Raw genomic sequence first — 24,877 nt, 5'->3', positions numbered from 1 at the left:
ATGATTGGTCTAATCAGAAAAATAATAAAAAATCATCAAACATGTCATTCAGTCATATGAAGAATATGAACAAGAAGTAACAGAATGGAGCAATATTTTCAAAAAATCTATAATAATAGCTGCCACACAAAAGTATTACTCTTTTGTTCCGATTTCAGAAAATAAGATACAAACGAAGCTGTTTTCAAAAGATGACGAATCATAAAATATATGTTCCTAAGATAATAAAACTCGAAAAAAAAAATTTGATTCTTATACATATTTACATCACTTAGAACATTTAACTCTTTTCTTGAGAACCGTTCGCCCAATCGTTTTGTTGTCAAAGAATGAATTGAATATTTTTGATCAAGCATTCCGATAAACGTATGGTTTTTGCTGGAGAACCATGGATAAATTAAGAAAAACGTGTATTTTCCTAAATAATTATAATTTTTCGAGCTTAAATTAGAAACAACTCGAAAACCAATGCCTTTAGAATGTTTACTACCCAGAGCTTTTTGATTCAAAATGACTCTTTGCATTTTTTAAAATCATCAGAATACAAATATTTTGAAAAATGTTTGAATTAAAATTTTTATAAAAAAATTAATCTACCATAAAAAAATTATTTTTCATTTCTCCATCCCGGACTTTTTTTTTTAAGTTGCGTATTAACGTCAAGTTTGTTTAAAAAAATAAAATAAAAGTCAACTCTTTTTTTTAAATTGAAATTTAATGTTTATTTTTAATTTTTTTTGGTCAAAAAAAATTTTTTTTGTACAGTGTATATTTTTTATGGTGCATTTTTAATTCCCTACAACTCATTCCCAGACAGTTTTTCTATACAACCAACGGTTTCTGGGCCACAATGCTTCGAATAAAACCTATGCTAAAAGGTATACGCCCTTTTAGAATGTAACTCATGGGTGTAAAAAATCTCTCCACCTGTGAAAAATGCTTAGTTTGCGAAGCCAAAAACGTGTGCAAAGTTTCATTCAAATCAAAAATGGTCGATTAAATTTTCGCGTATTTCCAAGCTATTTGAAATGATTTTGCTCTAAGGGAAAAAAAGATATTGGGTAGAACGAAAAAAATCGGACAGCAGATGGAATGAAAATTTCAGAAATAGAGATCTAAAAATTCAATTGGGTAAATGTATAACTACGGGAAGAATCAGAAACATCAAATGAACATTAAATGAAGAAAATATTTTACGAAGCTAAAGCACTGTTAAAGTTAAAATTCATTCTGGGCCGAACACGCATCAATATCGGATGTGTTTGGTGATCGCTCCGACAGAATATAAAACAAAAGACGCGCGAGCAAGTGTTGGCATTGTTTGCCTGGTCGAGTGAAGGTTCAAGGTCGCCCGCCTTTGTGCAACTGTTTCGCATCGTGGCTGTTTGCTGGTGCGTAAGCCGATTTGGCTGCTAAGTGATTTGTGCTACAGTAGTGGACGAGAATCTCAACACAAAGGAGGAAAAGAAGAAGCCAACAGTTGACAGCGAGTTGTGTCGCTGTGCTGAGTGATCACACACCCGGCTCGCTGCTGGTGGCTGTTTGGAGCTGCTGTATTGGTGCTGCTGGCTGTAACGGCTGCAGCTTCGACCGTTCGGACAACCAACCCTGCTCAAAGGAGAAGTAAAGAGGTACGTGTTCTGTCGACGCTAGTGCGCTAGATTTAGCGCGATGGATGTAGATCCCTCGCCTCCCGTGCCACCATCCCCGAACCCCTCCGACCCTGTCCCTCCTGCCAACCCTTCCTCTGTTAATTCTCCAGTCCCCCCTCGCCCCAGGCTTTACCCGGACGGATCTCAGGGCACCTTTACTGTTTTCTTTCGGCCAAAAGCAGGACCGAAATCGAAGCCGTTAAACATCCTGCAGATTTCGAAAGACCTGACGGAGGGGTACAAGGCCGTGACCGAAATCTCCAAGGTCAGACCCAACAAGCTCCGTGTCGTGGTCAGCGACCTGGAACAGGCCAACGCTATTGCTCGCTCCGAGCTTTTCACACGCGAGTATCGCGTTTATATACCCGCACGAGACGTGGAGATCGACGGTGTCATAACCGATTCGAGTCTGTCGGTCGAGTGTATCTTGGAAAACGGTTTTGGCTGCTTCAAAAATGCTTTGTGTCACGACGTAAAAGTAAAGATCATAGATTGCAAGCAATTGCGGTCTGTGTCTCTTGTCAACGGCACAAAAGTGTACACTCCGTCAGACTCGTTTCGTGTTACGTTTGCCGGATCTGCTCTCCCTAGCCACGTCTCGATCGATCGGGTTCGTCTGCCTGTGCGATTGTATGTACCCCGTGTTATGAATTGCACCAATTGCAGCGCAGAGATAAAATCAAGCGGTTGTTCCTTTTGCACTCCCAGTTGATGAAACAAACTCTGGATTAGTGAAATTTTCTGACATTGTGGACTGGATTTTTGAAACTTTCAATGTACCCGATCCAATTGAAATTTTTCTTACAGCATTCCTCCCAACAGTTAGATCATTTTTGAAGCAGTTGACTGCCCAATGGCCCCTCCTTGCAGCGATTGTATCCTTCGATGCCTAATTCATCTGCGTATACGAAGGATTCTATCTCTGTCTTACAGTGGAATTGTAGAAGTATTTTACCAAAAATTGATTCATTTAAAGTTTTAATAAATAGAAACAAATGCGATGCATTTTCCCTTTGTGAAACTTGGCTTACTTCAAATATTGATCTCAACTTCCATGATTTTAATATTATTCGCCTTGATCGAGACACCCCATATGGAGGAGTACTTTTAGGGATTAAAAAATGCCAATCTTTCTATCGTATTAACCTCCCCTCGATTCCAGGCATCGAAGTTGTCGCATGTCAAATGACAATACAAGGTAAAGAGCTTTGTATTGCCTCAATATATATTCCTCCCAGAGCACAGGTTGGGCAACGGTTGCTCTTTGATTTAATAGAACTTCTTCCCTCGCCACGTTTGATTTTGGGAGACTTCAACTCCCATGGTGTGGCTTGGGGTTCCCCCTACAATGATAACCGCTCCTCTTTAATCTATAACCTTTGCGATGACTTCGACATGACTATTTTGAACAACGGTGAAATGGAACGTATCCCGAAACCTCCAGCGCGCCCAAGCGCTTTGGATCTATCCTTATGTTCGACGTCGCTACGGTTGGATTGCACATGGAAGGTAATCCTCGATCCTCACGGTAGCGACCATCTGCCTGTTCTTATTTCAATTACTAACGGTTCAACTCACATGCGACCAATTGACATTCCTTATGACCTCACACGGAATGTCGATTGGAAGTTATACGAGGAAATGATTTCAAAAGCGGTCGAGTCGATTCAATATCACCCACCACTTGAAGAATACAACCTCCTCGCGGGCTTAATCCTCGACGCCGCGTTGCAAGCCCAAACGAAGAAATATCCCGGCGTAACGATCAAAGAGCGGCCTCCAACTCCGTGGTGGGACAAAGAGTGCTCCGATGTCTACACGCAAAGATCCGACGCGTTTTTGGCCTTCCAGAAGGGAGGTATACCCGACGACTATATACGGTATTCGGAGCTTAATACCAAGCCTAAAAGCCTGGCTAAAGCAAAGAAACGCGGATATTGGCGTCGGTTCGTGAACGAGACGTCGAGGGAGACATCGATGAGCACTCTTTGGAACACAGCCCGAAGAATGCGGAATCGCGTAACGGTCAACGAAAGCGAGGAGTCTTCAAGTCGGTGGATATTTGATTTTGCCAGGAAAGTATGTCCGGACTCTGTTCCTGCGCAAAACTTTGTTCGCGATACGTCTCCGGGTCACGACGCGATAGAATCACCTTTTACGATGGCAGAATTTTCAGTTGCCCTCCTGTCCTGTAACAATAACGCACCTGGGTTAGATAGAATCAAATTCAACTTGTTGAAGAATCTACCCGGCAATGCCAAGAGGCGCTTGTTGAACTTGTTCAATAAGTTCCTGGAGCAAAACATTGTACCGCAGGATTGGAGGCAAGTGAAGGTGCTCGCCATCCAAAAATCAGGGAAACCAGCTTCTGATCACAACTCTTATAGGCCGATTGCAATGCTATCCTGTATCCGGAAATTGATGGAAAAAATGATACTCCGTCGTTTAGACCACTGGGTCGAATCAAATGGTCTACTATCAGATACTCAATTTGGCTTCCGCCGTGCCAAAGGGACGAATGATTGTCTTGCGTTGCTTTTAACAGATATTCAGCTGGCGTATGCTCGCAAAGAACAAATGGCGTCTGCGTTCTTGGACATTAAGGGGGCTTTTGATTCCGTTTCTATTGACATTCTTTCGGGTAAACTTCACCGACAAGAATTTCTTCCAATTTTGAACAATTTTTTGCACAATTCGCTGTCCGAAAAGCACATGCATTTTACGCACGGCGATTTGGCAACTTTTCGCATTAGCTACATGGGTCTTCCCCAGAGCTCATGTTCAAGCCCCCTTCTTAACAACTTCTATGTAAATGACATCGACGAATGTCTGGCAAATTCATGCACGATAAGACAACTTGCAGACGACAGTGTAATCTCTGTTACAGGAGCCAAAGCTGCCGATTTGCAAGGACCATTGCAAGATACCTTGGACAATTTGTCTGCTTGGGCTTTACAGCTAGGTATCGAATTCTCTCCGGAGAAGACTGAGATAGTAGTTTTTTCTAGGAAGCATGAACCTGCTCAGCTTCAAACACAATTAATGGGTAAAACGATTTCTCAGGTTTTTGTACACAAATATCTTGGTGTCTGGTTCGACTCTAAAGGCACCTGGGGTTGTCACGTTAGGTATCTGATGAAAAAATGTCAACAAAGAGTGAATTTTCTTCGTACAATAACCGGACAATGGTGGGGAGCCCACCCAGGAGACCTTATAAGGCTTTACCAAACAACGGTATTGTCTGTCATTGAGTACGGGTGTTTCTGCTTCCGCTCCGCAGCAAACACACATTTGATCAAACTGGAGCGAATACAATATCGTTGTTTGCGTATCGCCTTGGGTTGCATGCAATCGACCCATACGATGAGTTTGGAGGTCTTAGCTGGAGTACTACCATTGAAAAACCGCTTCTGAAGCCTGTCTTCTCGCATTCTTATCAAATGTGAGGTCTTGAACCGTCCCGTGATTGAAAATTTTGAAAGGTTAATCGAACTTAATTCTCAAACCCGTTGTATGACATTGTATTTCAATCACATGTCCCATAATATTAACCCTTCTTCGAATATTCCAAATCGTGTCGACTTATCAAATACTTCTGATTCTACTGTGTTTTTCGATACATCCATGATTAAAGAAACTCGTGGAATCCCGGATCATTTACGCGTGCAGCAGATCCCCAAAATTTTTTCCAATAAATATCGAAACATCAACTGCGACAATATGTTCTACACTGACGAATCACTTCTTGATGGGTCCACTGGCTTCGGTATTTTCAATAACAATCTAACCGTCTCCCATAAGCTTGATAATCCTGCTTCTGTTTACGTCGCAGAATTGGCTGGAACTCAGTACACCCTAGGGATTATCGAAAAAATGCCCACGGACCATTATTTCATCTTTACGGACAGTCTCAGTTCTCAGAGGCTCTCCAATCGATGAAAGATGTTAAGCACTCTCCGTATTTCCTGGGGAAAATACGGGAACATCTGAGTGCTTTATCCGAAAAATCGACTCAGATTACCTTAGCGTGGGTCCCTTCTCACTGCTCGATACCGGGCAATGAGAAAGCGGACTCTTTGGCTAAGGTGGGCGCAACAAACGGTGGAATTTATGAAAGACCAATTGCCTTTAATGAATTTTTCTCATTTGTACGTCAGAATACGATCATCAGTTGGCAAAATGCTTGGACCAGAGGGGAACTGGGAAGGTGGTTACATTCCATAATCCCCAAGGTGTCGACGAACCCGTGGTTCAAGGGGTTGGATGTAGGTCGGGATTTCATTTGCGTGATGTCCCGGCTTATGTCCAATCACTATAGATTTGACGCGCATCTCCGTCGTGTTGGGCTCGGGGAAAGTGGTATCTGTGCCTGTGGTGAAGGTTATCACGACATAGAGCACGTTGTTTGGTCATGCCCTGTACACCGTGACGCCAGGTCTAAATTAATAGCTTCCCTGCAGGCCGAAGGTAGGTAGTCGGCTGTTCCTGTTCGTGATGTCTTGGCGAGCCGTGACCTATCCTACATGTCCCTTATATACGTTTTCCTGAAATCCATCCACGCCCCAGTTTAGTCCTACCCCCTTCCGCCTGCATCCAGCCTAATGACAAGAACACGTTAAGACCCCGGATCCGGAAACAGCAATCAGACCTGCACGATACTCCCAAGGCCCGAGGGAGACAACCCAATATGCCAGTCCGTAATATCTTGGCCCAGCAGCGGAACATGTGCTTACCTATGGCAATGAAAACCATCATACAGTAAACCAGTGCTTGTAATGCAAAATATTATAGCTTTAAGTAAGATTTAGTTTCAGCTCGTAGTCGGCAGCGAGGATAAAAAAATTGCTTTTAGTTATTAAGATACTTTAGAAAGTAAGCTACCAGATATAATTGGCGCCGTTAAACATTAAATTGTATTTGTGCCGTGTCAAATAAATTATAGATGAACAAAAAAAAAAGTTAAAATTGTAGTTGCATAAAATAAGAGAAATGATGCACAATCTAGAGAGTGGCGACCGCCAGCATATATAGGTTATATAGGTTACCAAGGGCTTTCACTTGGTGAAAATTTGAATTCGAAGTTCGACCGCAATGTGACGCTATTGTGCACATAGTTTGGAATATGTCAAACATAATTTATTTCGGAAATCCAACTACTTGAAAGTTGCAAAGTTGCACTATCTCTAATTTTTCTACAAAGTATTTCACCCAAATTAACTCGTAAAGTATTTTAAAATCATGATAAACCTCGTGAGTGGGAAAGGGCATAAATCACAAAAACAGACAGATCGAAGCAAGCGTTCAAGGTGAGAGCTCCTCCTTTTTTGCGTCCGCTTTCTTAGAAAAATAATAAGTTTTGAAAAACAAAACGATTAGATATTGACAGCGTTTGAATAAATTTACTTAGCAATATATGCCACGTGGGCCGAGAGTGACGTGTATTAATTTATGGTAATTGAAATTCGTTGTGAAAATAAACCAGGAAGCTGCTCTGACTGAAACGCGTTAGTTTGGTAAGTGTATTGTAGATGAGCCAAGATTGAAAGAACGGCTTCACAGCGTCGTTTGAAATAGAAGGCTAAAAGACCGCAAACGTTTATTGTGAAAGCTGGCTGTTGTTGCTTTATTTGTATATGATGTGAAGGGTGATACTAGTATTTGTTTTTCTTGTATACCTATTCTTGTGTTTGTTTTTCCGGAACTTCTAGTTTTAGAGTTAGGTAGTTATTTATAAGATGCCAATAGTTACAGCTCGGAATATTATAGAATCAAGATGTATGATGAGACATGGTGTACTACTTATCATGGTAAGAATATTGCAGACCTCATGAAATTGTGAGAAGAAGCAACAGTTAATAAGAAGAATGCTTTCGGCTGTGACTTATATATACTGTAATCCAAGCAAATAAAGTAACAGTAAAAAAAAGAGCTTCAACAGCGAGAAATTATTTTGTAGAAGTCCTGATCGTTCTTAGATCATCAATTTCTCTTCGATTAAACACCCCCTCCAAACGGAAATTCTGCCCACGTCTTGTATCGAACACTTTTCCTCACACGGAGGATACATTTTGAGGATAAATGCAAGTGTTGAGCAATTCAAAAGCGATGCAAGCGGTTAGTCGTTCAATAACAGTATGCATCTCTGCATTAGAAACTGATTCCCTTGGAAATTGCAAAAAATATTAATAACGAAACATCATCCAATCAATTCACCCGTGAAGCCTGTCAAAGTCGTCAGCTTAACAGCACCACACCAGACGGTGTCACTGCAGCTGTCAGTCAGAGGCGGATTCGCTTCCGTGCATCACGCTTGAATTGTCACCGTCGTCGTCGTCGTCGTCTTTGTCGTTGTCGTCGTTTTTGTTGGCGTCTATTATAGGACAAACCGCGCTCCACCTCCACCAGGCAGCAGCTGCCGTTCCGCAAATGGTCGAATAAATAAGCGCTTCGAAGAACTGCGCAGCCCACCGAATGCCATTTCCTTGGCCACAACCGCAAGCCGCCGACTCTATCGGAGATTCGCTGTAGATAAGCGCCACCACCGGAGCTGCTCATCTGTCTCGATGGTTTTCCTTTCCTACTTGCACCAGTTTTCGTCCCCGTTTTGTCTCATGCGGTAAGCACAATTCGCACTTTGTGCCGAGCGGCTCCTGTGTTCCTTCTATATGGAGATCAAGCGATATTTTCGCATATAAATCTCGTTACAATTGTCTACGGCCATTCCACCTTCTAAAACCATGTCGGTTCGGTCTCGCAAAACCGCGCAACTCCTCGGGAGCGGTACAAAAAATATGTCTAAATTGTGTGCCTCTGTACTCGAAGCATTTCTTGTCGTCCCTAAAGGCCGCATCTGCGCCGCCGCCGCATAGACAACAATCGATTGCCTGCTTACTGGTTGGCTAGCTGCGCGGACAAAAAATTAAAATAATTCTTCGAGACAAAGACGACGGAAGAAAAACTATCAAATAAAATTGAAATTATAAGCAAACGATTGCACGTTGCCTCTACTGTGACTCGTACCCACCCGCTGGACTGTCGTTGTTCGATGGGCAAAAAAATCGACGAAAGCTCACAATGCTAACTTACAACACCCACTGTGCACTTGGCTGCCAGTACCAGTGACTGTTTGCGGATTATTTCGCCAGCCGGTGGGAAACCGCACAAAGAGAAGATGATTCGGTTTCGGTCGGCTGTGGGGTCGATACAAAGACAAGCTAGTTTTTCACTCTGCACCTCAGGCTGAAGTCGAAAGCGAAAGGCATCCTCCGCAGCCCGAACCCGGGGTTGGGGACCGCAATTGGATTTATCTCTTATTCAGTACAAAAGTCTCGGAAAGCAGCAACGCGGCGGGAACAAAGTCATCCCGAAGAATCCACAGAGCCTGGTCGGTACCGGGTGGGATCGGGGGAAGGTGAGCATACCGATTTATCACAGCTGGACCCACGGGCAGTGGAGGTTCGGTTTGGTGAGATGCTTTGAAAACTCACACCGGCTGGGAATCGGAAGAAATGTCCTTTGCCTGTCCTGGCCAGCCAGTATGGAGAGAGGTGGAGTCTAGAAGCGCAATTAAATGTTGGACGAATTTATGTTTTTTGACGCGAAAGCTACGAGCAGATGAGTCATCACCGCGAGTCGGCGTGCTTGTGAAATGGAATCGACGTTGTGTTTTGTGACCATTTGTATCATTAAATAGATGAAATCAATCAAATACCAAGAAGTTTGTTTTTGACAAATATTTTCAGTATAAAATACATTTTTGTTGAAGGACTTTTTCCGAACCAAACAAACAAATGATTCAAACATATGTTCTAATTAGTTGTATGATTTTAAGAAAACACCAGTATAATCAGAAAAAGCTTCAATAATTAGTTCCGCAAACGAATGGATTGTAATTGAAATAATCACTCCTGCACAAGATAGTTGAGGCTGAATTGCTGGCAGCAATGTTCTGCATTGGGTTTCATACCTACTCTTGCATGCAAGAAATGAAGCACATGAGCAAAAATGACAGCCTATATAACAAAAGCAATCAGGAAAACGTTGATTACAGTCGGATAAAACCTCCCATTGGAATGAACAGACATGAATCCGAAACAAATGTGAGAGATAATGAATTGATGAGTGCCGTTCTGTGTGGCATTAGCGGAACTTGATCCGTTACTTTGTTCCCAAAAACCGTGCGCTTCATTTATACCCATATCAAAGCACATTATTGCGCCCTGTTAATGGTCTCCCAGAGGGTTTCTCATAAAACGTCGATTCGGCTTGATTGTTTTACCACTTCGAAAACGGGCATAAAATTCAAATCACTGCCACTTCGGTAGCTTTATTGCGATATTATCTCTACGCCGTTGTTGTTCGCTTTTTTTTCTATCCACCGTGTAACTTCCTTTGGCAATAAAGTTAACGAATCAATAGAATGAACTCCACGGTTATCCCACCAATGACGCAGCTATTGGAACAGGTTGAATTTATCCATTCCCCGAGCTTCCCCGAGTGTGATTGAATACAGTTCAATTTATATTCTAAATATTTACTTACCCTTCGCATTAAATGGCTACAAAACAATTGGTCTAAGTTTATTCCACGAAGCCCCACACTTTTCTGTAATTGGATAACAAGAAAGAGAAAAAATCATTTCGGTTTCCAATCGAATTATTCGCAGTTTGTCTAACGTTACAACATTACGTAAATCATTTCGAGCCCATCATTTATTATTAGGTTTATTAGCAAAGCGAAGAAATATGAATGGGTGTGTGAAAAACGAAACGTTGCTGATTACCTACTGACAGTAGGCTACTGTACGGGGAAAGCCGCCCTCGCAATTCAGTTAGGCAGGCAGACAGATCGTCTTTCTTGGTGGCTTGGCGGGTCGATTGTTTTTTTTTTTTTTTTGTCGAGTAGCCGCTATTGGTACAGTAGATATAGTAGGTAATAAAGCAGTCGCGTGCCCAGGCCAGGTAGTACGTTTCGGGGCGACGATGACGACGACGACGATGATGACGCCGTAAGAGGCGAAGGCTGATAGACAGAGAAAGAGAAAAACAAACTGCAGCGCCACCCACGACAACAATGGAACAAAATCGAAAGTACTCTTCATCTGTTGGATAAAATAGCCTGGGTGCTGGTGCGAAAAATAAATATCTTTGCGTAGCGCCATGATGGTGAATGGACGCGTGTTGCTGTGTGCTAAGCGAAACGAGGGAGATTGGTTATTACTGATAGTATGCTGAAGAAAGGTAGTAAATGAAAATGAAATTTTGTGTTTGAAGCAAAAAAAAGAAGTATCTTACACTTACTGGATCTGTTTGGTAAGTATTTATTCTAAGTGAGAATGAATCTGACCTTGTCATAACGCATTCGATTCTCTAGGATAGCTTTACTATCGGGACTTCCATGCTATGGCATCCACTGGCAAATACAAAGCAAGAACTGTGAACCATCAGAACGACGTTAAGTGACAATCATTTGTATCATTTCGTTGGATGAAATGGTACAAGTGATTTTCTGTTTTTTTGGTAACCGAAAAAACTTATAGAATTTCTTCGAAAATGACTTCTACCTCTTTCCCTTTCTTTTCGAGTAATGTCTGGTATGCATTATAATGCTAATGATCAGTAAAGTAATGATAGTTTTCACAATTCCGTCGATTGAAATTGTGAAAACTATCGTAAAGAATTGTGATCGCGCACGGGTTAACGCGCAAGGACGAACTTTCTTCCAATTTAAATTAACTTTTTTCGATCAGAACTTTCATCATTTCTGTCGGATGTGAAAGTTAATTTTCAAAGAGAGACCGTTTAAATCTGTTTTGAAAGGGCTTTCAAATTATCAAACTATTCATGAAATTAAAGATTGTTTGTCAGAATCACCACGTAATTTTGATGAAACGAAAGGCAAATGCCAAAATTTATCAAACTAGATTACACCAGGAAAATTACTTAGTACATTTTGATCGTACCAAAGTAAATAATTTGAAATGTTTGGAAAAAGCACGTGATTTATTTAACGTGCGAATAAAGTGGGAAAATTTCAAGAGACATGGAGGAATCCATAATCTTACGCAATGTCGGAATTGTCAAGCCCATGGTCATGGAACTCGAAACTGCCATATGGCAGCAAAATGTATGATTTTTGGTGACACCAGTCACACGAAAGAGACCACTAATAGTTTCAAATGTGTAAATTGTGGGGAAATCACAAATCTAATTTCTTTAATTGTCCTGTAAGGTCAAAAATTATTGCTTCCAGACAACGTAGGAATCCTAAACAACCTGTTGTCAATGTGGGTAATCAAAAGACTTTCAATACTGTTCAGGCATCATTAGCACTTTCATTAGCAGGTGTGTCTGTAGGTAATAATTTAAATTCAGATAACAAATTTCAGACAAATAATCTTGTTCAGGCAACACCAGGTTGTTCATATGCCAGCGTCCTTTCAGGTAATATTTCAAATTCAAACAGTAACAAACCATTTGTGTTTGGTGCTAAAAAGTCAGCCAGTATTGATTTAGGTATTCCAACACCCGAAAAGATTGATTACCTACAACAATCCATGCTACAGTTAATGTCCGCTTTGTTGAACTGTAACACGATGTATGATGTAGGTATAAATTTTATAGCTAATATTGTTATGAAATTGAAATTCAGCAATGATTTTAAATAATGCTGTAAATTTTCTAAATTGGAATGCTCGCTCTTTAAAAGCGAAAGAGGATGAATTTTTCAATTTTTTAACAGCTCACGATGTGCATATTGCAGTTGTGACTGAAACGCTTTTAAAGCCAAATATTAAACCAAAAAAGAACCCAAATTATATGGTTCATAGGTTTGATAGAATTGATGTTGCCGGTGGTGGAGTTGCAATAGTTATCCACCGTCGAATAAAACATCGTGATTTACCCCATCATGAAACCAAAGTTATCGAGAGTTTGGGAATTGAAATTGAAACAAGTATTGGCATTTTATTTATAGCCGCAGTGTATTTGCCTTTTCAATGCATTGGTGAGCGAAAAAATTATTTCAAGGGAGATTTGCAAAAACTCACTAGAAATAAATCTAAATCGATCTTGGAAAAATGCTCAAAGCAATTCAAATGGAAAAATATTGTTTAATGATTGCTCGGCTGAATTTTATTCAGTTTTATTTCCAAATGGTCCTACATATTATTCTTCTATTAGGAATCCATCTACAATTGATTTGGTACCAACAAATCAAAGTCATTCATGCAGTGATTTATTAAATCATGCTGACTTTGATTCTGATCATCTTCCCATAACATTTTCTATTTCCCATGAAACTATTTTAAATCCCACTAGATCTGTGGTAAATTATCACAAGACTAATTGGGATAGATATCGTTCTACGATCGAAGAAAATTTGAATGATGATATTATTTTACAAAACAGTGCTGACATTGACAGAGCATTAGACAATTTTAGCAACTTAATACTCAATGCCCGGAATTTATCAGTTCCTACAGCTCGAGTGAAATTTAATGCACCAATTATTGACAGTGAACTTCAACTTCTTATACGTTTGAAGAACATACGGAGACGTCAATACCAAAGATCTCGTGATCCAGCTTTGAAAATTATTTTTCAAGAACAACAAAAGGTAATTAAACATAGATTTACTCTCTTGCGAAATGAGAATTTCATGAGAGAAGTTGAACAACTAAAACCTTATTCAAAACCTTTCTGGAAGCTTCCGAAGGTTCTTAAGAAACCTTCGAAGCCCATTCCAGTCCTTAAAAATGGTGATTGCATTTTTCTAACGAATGAACAAAAATCTCAAAAACTTGCTCAGCAGTTTGAGAGTGTCATAACTCCAATTTGAACGTAGTAAGTCCCATTGAAAATGAAGTAAACCAAAAGTATAATCAGATCACCACCCAAGAATTTCTTTCTGAAGAGGTATTGAAAACAAACTTGAATGAGGTGCGAAATATTCTCAAAAAATTCAAAAACATGAAAGCACCAGGAGATGATGGGATTTTCTATATCCTCATCAAAAGATTTCCCGAAAACACTTTAAATTTCTTGGTAAAAATTTTTAACAGATGCTTTGCACTAGCACATTTTCCTACGAAATGGGAAAAAGCCAAAGTCACTCCAATTTTAAAACCCGAAAAGAATCCAGCTGAGGCATCAAGTTATCGACCAATTAGTTTACTTTCCTCTATTAGCAAACTTTTTGAAAGAATATTTCTTAATAGAATGATAACACATATTAATGAGAACTCAATTTTTGCAAATGAGCAGTTTGGTTTTCGCCATGGGCATTCCACTACTCTTTAACTTTGCCGAAGACGTCATACCAATCAAACAAACCATTTTGACCCTAAATATATTTGTAATCATCAATACCTTCCCAAAATAGCATTTTCAAATAGCTTCTCAAAAATGAAACGTGTTTGAAAGAATTTAACAAATAGCACAAAATGGCATCTTTTGCCTATAGAAACGTCTACGCAAAGTTTCAGCCAAATCAAAATTGACAAATTGAAAATCTTTGATCTGGGTGAAAATTTGAGCAGTATTTTTTTTTAATCACAACTAATTTGTGAACACGGTTTATGTAAATATGTTATTGAAGATAATAAATACTTTTATAACCAGAACAGTTTATTTGATGACGGATGGACGGGGGATGACGTCTGCAGTAAAGTTGTAAGACTGCACAACTTTGAGATGTTCAGACATGTTAGTAATTGTTTAACATTGTATTGTTAAATTGAATAACGCTTCTCTTCAGGGTCTCAATCATTTGTTTTGAAATCACCAACACTGTATTAAAGACTGTATTAAAAGCGTCTATATCAATCTGATGCAAAAAAAAAGTTCTATCTCACTTCTTATGGATTGATCTTTTTACATCGCAATATACGTTTTCGAATATCTTGAAACTTCTCCGAACGTATTTGAATCACTTTTTAAATAATCGCACGTAACAGCAAAATACAGGGCGTGGGAGAAAAGAATGCGAAAATATTTGAACTTTAATATTGGGATAATTAGTGTAACTTATTTCTGTTGACATTGCTTAAAGTTGGTGAAAATGTGATTTGAAATAGTACCTCATTTTTTTGGTGTTTTTCCTGCCGCGCCCTGTAAAACACAGTGCAATGGTTGAACTGTTAACATAAACTGTATACAGAATTCTTTGCCAACTGTAATTTCTGTATGTGGTTTCCTTCTCGACAAATTCTACTAATATAAATAGCTCCCGCCACAAAAGACAATCAGCAAGAATGTCGCAGTGGCATTTCAGTACCCAGTGCCCTTCAGGCATACAGAGGAAAAAAATATAAATAGCTCATCAATTCTTCCAAGCAAACTTAAACGTACTGCAAATATCTGTGTAGGGTAGTTTGGGGTAATTTGGACCCCCTAAGGAAAACTCCTGTTATTTCGTAACCTGTTTTTTCTATCCCATAATTGTAATGTACTATAGTAATATGGATCTGTTTTCTATGTTTCTGCACGAAAAAACCTTGATATTGAGGTCAAAAGAACAAAAAAAATCGTTGGACAGCTATTGGGGTAATATGGACAGTGTTTGGGGTGATGTGGACAGGGTAAAAAATGTGAGTTTTATAGTATCAATAGTTGCTTAATACACAGTAGAAGGTGGTATCAGGCATACGGAATGATAACTGCAATTCTTAGGCATTGCACAGTGGTTCAACAGTAGGCCAAAAAAATTTCCCTTCTCCAATTATTCATACTAGAAACTGAGTATGCGATCGTGTGTCGCACACGCGCGTTTGTGTGTGTGTGTGTGTGTTTGTGTTTGTGTGCGTGTGTGTGTGCGTGTGTGTGCGTGTGTGTGCGTGTGTGCGCGTGAGTGCGCGTGAGTGTGTGTGTGACTGTGTGTGTCTGTCTATGTGTGTGTATGTGTGTGTGTGTCAGTGTATGTGTAATGTAAGTTTCATGAGAATCGGATGATATACCAATTTTTGGCAGTACTTTGAATGTTGCTGTGTCAGGAAATTTCAAAGATTTTTATGTTCGAAAATCACAATTTTGTGCTTAACTTCGATTACCTAATTCCCTCTATTTTGATCTGATTTTGGATCAACGAGTTTCGTTTTGAGGGGAAATTTATGTTATTTTTCAGAACTCTTGTGTACCGTACAGTCTCATGAAACAGTTCGGAATGATCGGATAATCAACAGTCCATATGAAATTAACCGTATTTTTCGATTTTTTGGGTCCCGGTTTGCATATCGTCGTTCCAAATCCGTTAATCCCAAATTCGCGAAACGGGAAAATATATAACGAATGTACGTTGACGTACGATTTCTTATTTTTCCTAGAAAGGCCTATCGAATTCCTTAAATTTTCCATTAAATCTTTTAATCGGTCAAACGGCTCAAAAGTTACAATTTTTTGAAAAATGATTGCCGATTTTTGACAACTTTAATTCAAAATAGATCACACTAAGGACCAAACAAAAAAATACGGGTATAAAGTTTTTCGATAAAGAACAAGTATACCAATGTTGAACATGATCTGAACAAAAAAATAAATCTGATAATAAAAAAGGTCAATCAAAGAAATAGTTATCGGTTTCCGTTATACTCTACTAATTTTTTTGGAAATAAATATTGAAATTCAGTCCGCAAATATATATTTCGACTGTGACGTACAGTCTTCCTCAGTGCTTATGTGGACTGGTAAAGAGCAAAGCGTAAATCCTGTTTTTTTTATTTGTAGTAGGTAAAAATGAAAATTTAGCACCCTTAATTGGAGTTAGGTAGGGAATTATGCGGTCGATTGTTTACCGTACCATGTCTGGGGTTTTTGGGAAGCAGATTGAATAGCCATGAGGGGTGATTACCTGCGTCTTTATTGAGAAGCGTGCATGAGTGTTGTTTATAAATTTCTAAACTTTCAGCTACGTCTAATTTCCATAAATTATTAACGGGGCGGAGGAGGTGAATGTTATCCGAAGTTAGTGGATGTTCCTCGTTAAAAATATGTTCAGCCACTTTTGATTTAAAATTGGTGTGGTGGGGCATTTGTTGAAACTTTACTTGCTTTGGTCACTTCTGCGAAATGTTCTTTGAAACGTATCCCTAGGTTACGTTTAGTTTGTCCAATGTAAACCATGTCACAGTGACTGCATGCAATTTTATAAATTCCAGCTTTGTTCAGGGTATCAATAGGGTCTTTGGTAGACCCTAATTTTGTTTTGAGTTGGGTATTTCTACTAGTGTAGACAATATCCATCCCAAATTTTTTTAAATTTTGAACGAAGTGGGCGTGTCAAGTTAACGTCATATTCAACGGCTACCCTTTTCAGATCTTCTGTTATTGGGGTGAGTGTTGTAAGAGATTTCCGAATTTGAGCACGCTTCTTTTTATCAACAATGGCTTGAATGATACTTTCATTGTAGCCATTAAGTTTAGCAATTTCGAAAATATATTCCAGTTCCTTTTGCTTGGCTACTTCACTAAGAGGTAAAGTTTCCATGCGGTGGATCATATGATGGAAGGATGCCATTTTATGCTGGAAGGGATGGTTTGAAGTGTTAGGTATTACCCGTTTTGTATTCGTGGGTTTCCGATAAATTTCAAATTCCAAGTCCGTAGACTTTCTGACTACAACGACCAAGAAAGGGAGTATGTTGTTAAGTTCTTTTTCAATTGTGAAGTTTATATTTTTATGGGTATTATTAAGGGATATGAAAAAAGTTTCAAGATCCGCCTTTTTCAAAATACAAAAAATATCATCCACATACCTCCACCATCGAATCGGTAAGATGTTCCTCTTCTCTAATGTACTTTCTATATTTGCCATGAAGAGCTCACATAGAAAGGGAGAAAGAGGATTCCCCATTGGTGCCCCTTTAGTCTGTTTGTAAAATTTACCACGAAATGTGAAGTAGTTTTCTTTCATGCAAAGGCGTGAAAGTTTCAACAAACTGTCAACTTTCTTTTTCCAAGTATTATCAAAATATTGGGAGAGAAGCCAGTCCTCTAAAAGGTTTAAGGTTTCATTCACTGGAACGCTAGGAAATAAGGCCGTAACGTCAAATGAAACCATTATCTCATCAGATTGGATGTTACCCGAGGATCTTAAATTTTCAACGAAATCTCCGGTGCTCTTTACTGATCGTCTTGGAAATTTATGGGGCATGGCTTGAAATTCTTTTACCAGCCATTTAGCCAATTTTTCTGTGGGAGCCCCTACCGCTGAGATAATTTCTCTCATTTCATTTCCAGGTTTGTGAATTTTGGGGAGACCCTTTATTCTTGGAAGAACTGGATTTGAAACACGAAGATTTTGTAACGCATTACCCAAAACGGGTTTGCATTCTTTTATTGTATTTTCTACACGTTTTACCATATCAGCAAGAGGATTGAGTCGCAGTTGCCAATATGGACCTTTATCAATTTTTTGGGTTATTTGTTCATCATAGTCAGACTTGTCCATGATGACGGTTTTGTTCCCCTTATCTGCTTTTAAATAGAAAACAGGTTTTTTACGTAATTCCTCAACTGTCTTTAAATCAGACGAATTTTCATGACGTGGCAGTGTCTTAGTAATTTTTGAAAAAATTTGGCGTACTTCACCAGTTTGTTCTGTGGAAAGTTTACAACTGTCCATCCCAGCTTCTATATCGATGATCGATTGTTCAATATTGGGTCGTGAAGGAATTGCGAAATTTAGGCCCATATTCAGAAGATTTTGCTGGGGTTGTGAAAACTCGTACGAAGACCTATTGACCACAAAGTCGTCAATGAGGTGTACTTTGGCTGTCTTTCTACTACTGTTATTTCGTAGAAGCAGTTGATTTAACTTTTTCAATCCCAATTTTCGTTTTCTTTCCCCTTCACACTTTTCGGCTACTTTAACTTTAGTTAGAAAATTTTGAAATTCAAAAGGAAATTCTTTGGCAAGTTTTAAATGAAGTGAATAACATTCCAGAGTTGTGGAGCTAAGTTTACTATAAAGAAACTTGATGCTACTTTTCAAACACTCCCGTTCCATATGTTTTATAATGGAGGGGGCTATAGGACTTTTAACTTTTACTCTATGACTCGTGGGAGTGACATGATATTCTAGATTTAATAAAAAATAAAAAAGGTTTAACGGCATTTTGGGGGAACAACATTTTCGGACATCAGAAATGAGTTCAGCACCCAAAAATTGGCATTATACGTCGTTTTCAAGCTTTTTAGAAAAAAAAAAATTAGGTTATTTCAACTTTTGTTCAGAAACCCGCCACTCTGCGGGGCATTGAAAACACTTTTTGTACAGATGAATCATCCCAGGTTGCCTGCAACACTTTTTACAGTTCATTGTTTGTACAACGCCGTCTATCCGTTCGTTTTTATATGCCCGCGGCATCAGTCCGACAAAAGAATTTACTTCAAACTCGCCTGACCATATCACCCCAAAAAAACTGTCAATTTTACCCCAAACAGGACGCCTTTCTAAAAACTCAATTCCTTCCACTATTTTCGATCAAACTTATCGCAATCTTTCATTAAAATGTACTCTTTTACTAGACAAACACGGCCGCAAAGCTCATTAGACTGAAAACATCGAAGAAGTTCTCAAAAAACCTTAAATACACGAGCGTAGAACTTACAGCAAAATTAACTTTTGATGTTTCCTTTGTTTACATTGGCACTGCGGTGCACCTGTCACAGCAAACCATGAAATTTTTGTACTAGTTAGGGTTTAGTAGTTCAAGGAAAGGATGAAGTAGTACATGGAACCCAAAAATGGAATACTTTCCAAGATAAAGCATCTGTCCATTTCACCCCAGGGGTCCAAATTACCCCAAACTACCCTACAATAATTATCCACAATAACTGCGCGCCGACTTGCTTCTATATGGTATAGAGCATTCTATTTGCTCTCCGCGTGTACACGAGTATGTAAAAATTCACTCGAAGAAAAGACCCTAATGCACGCTCACACAATTACTCTCGTAGATCTCTGTGCTCAACACTCAGCAAGTGCACATTTTTTTTATTCAATGGTTGTCGGCATTTTCGGTCAGTGAACGCGATACCAAGTATCATGTTGTGATACGTGAGAGTGGAATATTTCACTATGATAAAAAAAAACAATCAACGAGGTGATTATTTCGCTGAAAACCATTACGCCTTATTAAAATAAGTCGCTCATCGGAGCCTCTCACCGGTTCAAAATTTTAAATTCAATTGAGACAAAGCTTATTCATTTTTGAGTTCAACAAAAAAAGCTTAGTAATTTCTAAGCCGCCATTATAATACTATTTCGATTCTTCCTAAATTTTTCTTAAAACAGTTTATTGTCAATTTTAAAGTTATAATTTTAATAATTTTCCATAATTATTTTGGTGAATGATTCTCGAATTAATAAAGTCCTTCGCGATGTTCGATGCGTTTTGAATCGATTCTGAGTATTCAAAAAAAAAATGACATTAGAGTTATTTTTGGACGATATTCTGTCAATTCTATAGCCACTTTTTTCAACGAAAGAGCAAATATACCAAAAACAGTACTTGTCGGAGAAATGGCAAAGTTTCTTTTTCATGGCCATGCCGACAAAAAATCGTTTATGACCATACTTGCAAGCACTTATATCTAATTAGTTTCTTGAAACTAAGTAACCAAGTTGGGCCGTTATCGATCGGGCAATCTCTATTAAGCGGAAGTGATTCAATCAGGCGCGTACACACCGTCTAGGGGCACTTGCGTCCATTAAACCCGTAATAAAACCATCTTCATTTTGTAAGCACCAACACTGAGAGTTTTCATCCCGTCGGAAACTATCTTCCTCTGACCAGCATGGACTGTTGAATTTTTACGATGTTGTATAGTTTTTTTTCTGTACTTCCTTTTAGCTTTCAGTACAAACAGCCCCTTGTGGCGTACATTTTGCTCTCCTGCTGGTACACATATGTCTGCAAAAAGATTTTCTATCGCGATATAGCTCCGAACGAGGCATCGACATAGCAATGCCCGCTACGGGACATGCGATATCTCGGCTAGCTTTGAGTTGCCGTCATTCCAGCCAGTATGCGGACGAAACGGAAACCAATGGGACTAACAACCTAACCAACCGACCGATGACGACGACGACGACCGGCTGGCGGCCGTATGGAACGAAGTTATAGCCCCGTTGTTAATGCTGCATATTACTCAGCATGAGGGTGGACGATCCCCACCCCCTCTGGGCCACCTCATGCTAGCGCAACTGAAGTACGTGCGTGTAAGTGGAATCCGCTACAAAAAGCAACTAGGTTTATTACACTTTCTTCGCGTGAACTGCAAATGATCCGGAGAATGTACTCTCGCTTTCAAGTGCTGCTAGCATGGCACCGTGTAAGGTGCTAAAATGGAACAACGGAAAAATTCACTGGTCGTTAAAGCGCACCGAGTACATAAGTCGAGCTCCCATCCATTCGTGTAGCTTGATGTCACCTGAAACACCGTCGGTTTGTTCGAATTTCATACATAATTTCACGCATCACTGAACTTCCAGCAACCGTTACATATCATAAAATGAAGCGCTTTAAATTGACTCGAATAAAAAAAAATGTGAAGGAAAATCCGCCGACGTTGAATGCTCAAATCAACCTGAATTTCGATTTCTTTAAACGACCGTTTCGTTTCTACTCACCATCCATTGGAGCGGTGATTCAAGGCAAAACCCTGTGCAATCGAAAGAAATTGTTTCTTTCGGACAGGCAACCCGAACACTTTAATCGTTTACGCTGACCGCTAACCCATATTTAACGATATAATCCGTAAGCTCACATCAGCAGTCAGCCAGCGAGAGCGGCCAGATTATGACGAACAAAAACCGAGCGAGTGAGTACGGGCGGCAAGGGCAGGACTTTCACGCGAGAGCCTACGTGGAGAAAATCCAACCAGGTTAAATGTCCAACGAAACTGGAGCACGAAAGATGATACCTATGAGCGTGAAGAGTCGCACGAATTGTCGAGACTAAAATGGCTGGACTTGGGTTTTGAAGGTGGATACCAGCTGCTGCTGCCGCAGCTGCCATCACGATTCGATGCAATCAGGCGGGCGCGATCTGGACGCGGCCACAGTCGAGCTTTTGTGGCAAGCTGAAAACGAACTGTGGGAAATTATAAGCCATTAAATTGGAACGACTCCATTCAGGCACTGCATAGGATCGGATGCCAGTCCGGCTAGCAGTCAGCGCCGCCGATTGATGCTAGAACTAATGAGATTATTTAAGTTGCCACGCTTGGCCGGCACGGTGCGCGGTGGTTGCTTGCTAGCTGGCGCCCGCTGCGCCTTCCGAGAGGCGCTGCGAAATCGATGCCACTAGATCAACCTGCTGCTGCTGCTGCTGCTCTGAGCCAGCTGAGAAATTTCCCCCCGTTATTGTTTTGTAGGCTAGCTTAAACCCCCGATAGAAACTGAATGCATCGAGTTGCGATTCAGGCACAACGGTGGCACCTATTTTTGACTTAAAATAATCAAAATTCCAATGCTTGAGATTGGGCTGAAAAATTGATAATTCTTTTGTCTCTTTTGATATGCATGTTGGGACAAATTTTGGTGGATTCGAATATGGAACTCTAGGAATGACAAAATTGGTGATCCATCGCGATATCGAAGCTCGACTTTTTGATTCCATTTCTGCCCTAACACTAAGCATGTAATCTATTATTTTGACGTGGGACTACGTCTTTGTTTTCTATACTGGGATGCATTCTGTAAAATTGGAAATGAAACTGGCAAATTTTGCGTCAGATTTCAAACGATAATAACAGCATAACCACATGAAGGATAATAATAACCAATATGTTGTTGGATAGATAAAATGTTGGAGAATTTTGTAATACGCTAGGTATTACTATTATTTCATTCCTCAGTTTCAAGTTTCAAGGACAAATTTACGCGAACAAGAACCAATCACATGCGAGCATTCCTAGCACAGACAGAATGAATAGACACCAACCATTCCCTCTGATATTCGCATTATCAACATCAAAAGAAAAATTTACAGAATCTCCCCGTCCCAATAGGTCATAGAAATAGAGCTGCTGATATTCAGTGATGGCATGAACTTGTGCAAAGTTGAACTGAGTAACACTTTTCCAGATTTGAATCCAACTTGAATCTGCTTCCTCTCGATAGTTTGAGTTTTTTTGCACCGCACACTCTGATCGATTGAGTTTAAATGCGTGCAATGCATGCAGTGCACGATGTATCCAACGATGCAGGCGCTGATGTGACGCGATGAGTTTTGTTTTAAGATCGAATTTATGCTTTCAAAGGAAAATGCAACAAACTGTTGCAGCAGACGCGGCGCGAATTTCATCGCAGTTCGATTTTTATGCTATTGTTGTTATGCAGGATTCAAACTCAAATCAAACTCAACTCAAGTGTAATGCACTGTTAGTAGGGTTTACGTGCAAACCGAAAATAAATGTGCAAGCAAGTTTTAAAACTCTTTTGGATACGAGTGCAAAGTCACACTGCCTACTCTGCTGATATTTTATCGATATTTGATATTATCGATATTTGCTCGTCACAATACCGATATTTTTGACCTATATTGGCGCATTTGATATTATCGATATTGCGACTCGATATTGCTGTCCAATATTCTCGGTTGCCATCAGGGGAGTGCTGCCGTCAAAATTTTGCCTACCAATCATAAATTCATCATGGCATCAAAATTTAATTTAAAATGCTTACACAAAATATAAGATATTCATTGAAAGTGCACATTATACTGAAAACAAACGTTAAGGCTTGGTCTCTCTATTGATAAATATATTTATTCGAAAATAGGTCAATAGCAATTAAAGGACGTTAACTCTATTTCAGCTATTTTAGGGCAAACCAACTAAAAAGTAGGTACCAGAATTTTTGGTATCAGAATCAATAAGTGGTAGATGGAAAATGTAAGCAGTTCGACAGAAATATGGTTGCCATATTTCCATTTTTTATTGACAGCATGTATAGAGCGAATTTCCAGAAATTTGAGTGTGGAACTTTTCGGGGCAATAACCACCACATTAAACAGATCAAATGCGATGCCTTGGTGTTGCATTGGGATGGCAGAATCGATGAATTTCAGTAAAGAAACGGTGTTACATAAGCGATAACATGAATGTTCAGGTAGGATGTTTCAGTAACTGGCTGGTGATTAGTCAATATATCAGTGACGATTAGGAGACGCGGCTCACGAAACGTCGGTTTAATCTGATTGGAAAATGCACTTTGCGTAAAGCGATCAGCAATCGGCCCGCTGTCCTAACGAACGAGATGAAATAGCAAACACTTCGCCGGAATATGCAATACTAAGGCATAAAACATGCTGAACCCTACATAGAAACAAACATCCATGAATTTAGACTAATTTGATGTCTTGAAGGTAAATGTTTTTCGAAAAGTTTGAAACAAATCCTTTTCTCGAACAATTTCTAAATCTGCTGTTAGAACGTAACAACAACTGATGCCTTGAAAGAAAAAATGCTGGTAAAAGCAACAGTACCGTACAGCATATGTGTGTGTATTCGTACATTTCAACGGTGCACTTCTATTCATTCTGCAGTGGTGCTATCCGTATTGCAACGGTACACTTCTATTCGTACATTTCTAAGCGTGTGCAACCGAGGAAAAACTACATGGCTGCTGCTGATGGTGATTAAAGTTTATCTCATGAATATGATTCCCGTAAATTACCCATCAAGAATAGTACATTTTTGCAACGGTTATAAGTCATCAGTTATTTTTATTTGATTTTAGTTCCGATATTCACTAAATATTCGTCACTGGATAATATCGAAAAAGTAAAATCCGAAATATACAAATTTTTAGAAGAGTGAGTGAAGCTTGTGAATTTTTTGTTCATTAGTCAGATTTATTCAAAATCTTGTTTAAAATTTGAGCATTGTTAGATGATATTTTTTTATTTGTAACTTGACAAATAATATACATATACAGTGGTGGGCACCATTCCGCTAATTCACTAATCGCTAATTATTTATTTATTTTATTTATTGATTTGTTTACATTCATCGGACAAACAGTCTCAATAAACACTTAAAAACTAATGACTAGAACTATATCTGCACATAAAAGTTTGTAACACGATCACGAAAAACAGTAGAGGAAACATGAAAGTCGAACAAACAATAATATCTATTGAATAGAGCGCACATAGTTCGAATAGGCTCGTTTTGTGAGTAGTCCGTCCTATGTTGTTGGAGCCTCAAAAAGCTTCGTTG

The 24,877-nt window shown here is 39.4% G+C and overlaps 1 protein-coding gene across 2 annotated transcripts in view; it reads right to left on the bottom strand.

The window, feature by feature from the left end:
* Positions 1 to 24,877, bottom strand: part of LOC129720690 (uncharacterized) — a 257,772-nt gene that overhangs the window by 169,591 nt on the left and 63,304 nt on the right. Inside the window, exon 2 of one of the 2 annotated variants that reach the window (XM_055672261.1) lies at positions 10,194 to 10,256. The exons of the other annotated variant lie outside the window; for it this stretch is intronic. The gene's annotated coding sequence lies outside the window, so the exon portion shown is untranslated. The remainder of the gene's footprint in view (positions 1 to 10,193; positions 10,257 to 24,877) is intronic. 2 annotated transcript variants of the gene reach the window in all.

Source organism: Wyeomyia smithii, chromosome 2 (genome assembly GCF_029784165.1).
Source record: "Wyeomyia smithii strain HCP4-BCI-WySm-NY-G18 chromosome 2, ASM2978416v1, whole genome shotgun sequence".
Lineage (NCBI taxonomy): Eukaryota > Metazoa > Arthropoda > Insecta > Diptera > Culicidae > Wyeomyia > Wyeomyia smithii.
The sequence above is the reverse complement of the archived record's forward strand: the minus strand, read 5'-3'. Positions and strand labels throughout refer to the sequence as shown.